Genomic DNA, 1,364 nt, shown 5'->3' on the forward strand with positions numbered 1-1,364 from the left:
GGCCCCCCCCCCCCCCCCCATTATTTCAGGCATGTGCTAGGCTAGGCTATTTCACCCAACACTATTTCGTGAGCCTTTGTGTAGTCAAGGAGAGCTGCGATATTATTTTTGTAATCATAAGGGGGACAATGGATGAAAGAAAAACCCAGCACAGAAAAGTTTACCAATGATAATATATTTTAAAGAAAATAATTATTACGGGTACTTTGTACAAAAGAATACCCAAAATCTGGGTTCAGTGTCATAGTGTCATAGTCTACGAGGGGATTTAGTGTTATAGTGTATGAGTGCTATAGCATAAAATGTGCCAAGTGATATCCAAAATAATTGATGAAAATAAAACCAGGTTCTGAGTAAATACAAGTTTAAGGTAAAAAACAACAACATAAGATGAGATAAAACTAGTAAAAACTAGATTCTAGACATAAACAAACGGAAACTTTGTGGCGTGAAAAGAAGTCGCGACGTGAGCATCATTTGCCACAACACGTGTTCTTTAAAAATGTCGTCTTTTACCTTTTGATGAAAAAAAGTCATTGAAGTACTGTATACAGAAAAGTCAGAAATTCAGAAATTTACCGCATGGAATCTAACAACATGCTCATGCTCGTTGGACACAGCCAGACAAGTGAAAAACGTAGCCTTAGCCTTTATAAACTACAACTACCATATTATATGCAGATCTAGTTCAAAATCCAAAATTCTCCCCGAAATAGAATTTCTACCGGTTTGTTTGTGTTTTATAAAGGACTCGTTTTATATAAGTTTGTAAAACGTTAGCGTAAAATACTTCTGGGGGATAAACACACACACACACACACACACACATAGTCATAGACCCCTACGTTTATTTTATTTAGATTTATTAGAATGACTATAACTATTGAATTGTATTTGGGTTGCTCGGTTTAAACGAACTTGTTAAATTTCTTTAAAATAAAAAAATTAAAATCAAAACCCTCAGACTTACCAAAACTTGAGATGGAGCGAGTCGAGTGGAAGTAAGGGTGAAGGCAGAATGAGAAACCTACGTTTTTACGCCGTTTATATACTGTGGAAAGCCACCCAGGGTAGTGGGCGCTGATTGGCTACAGGCGATGTCACAAGATGGGCGGGGGATATGAACAAAGAAGTTGTTAACACACGAAAAAGTAGGCCGAGATAGCCAGTGGTCAGCTGAGTCGTTTGTTGTTTCAAGGTGACACGAGGTGTGCAGCGTCATCACATGGATGAGGTTGCTTGCGCCTATGTGTTTGATTATGTGTGTGTGCGTGTGCGTGTGTGTCTTTGTTTCTGAGCCCGTGTGTTCGCTTCTGTGTCGGTGTGTCTGTTTCTCTCTCTCTCTCTCTCTCTCTCTCTCTCTC

Source organism: Aplysia californica, unplaced genomic scaffold (genome assembly GCF_000002075.1).
Source record: "Aplysia californica isolate F4 #8 unplaced genomic scaffold, AplCal3.0 scaffold00217, whole genome shotgun sequence".
Classification (NCBI taxonomy): Eukaryota; Metazoa; Mollusca; class Gastropoda; order Aplysiida; family Aplysiidae; genus Aplysia; species Aplysia californica.